The following is a 263-nucleotide window of genomic DNA, read 5'->3' as shown; positions in this document are numbered from 1 at the left end:
CCGTACACCGCTGTCATCCGCCCTCTTCGTTACACCGCTGTCATCCACACTCTGCGTTACACAGCTGTCATCCGCACTCTGCGTTACACCGCTGTCATCCGCACTCTGCGTTACACCGCTGTCATCCGCACTCTGCGTTACACAGCTGTCATCCGCACTCTGCGTTACAATGCTGTCATCCGCCCTCTGCGTTACACTGCTGCCATCCGCACTCTGCGTTATATTGCTGTCATCCGCACTCTGCGTTTCATTGCTGTCATCCG

The sequence above is a fragment of the Nanorana parkeri genome, unplaced genomic scaffold (assembly GCF_000935625.1).
Source record: "Nanorana parkeri isolate BGI_ZX_2015 unplaced genomic scaffold, ASM93562v1 scaffold3028, whole genome shotgun sequence".
Lineage (NCBI taxonomy): Eukaryota > Metazoa > Chordata > Amphibia > Anura > Dicroglossidae > Nanorana > Nanorana parkeri.
The sequence above is the reverse complement of the archived record's forward strand: the minus strand, read 5'-3'. Positions refer to the sequence as shown.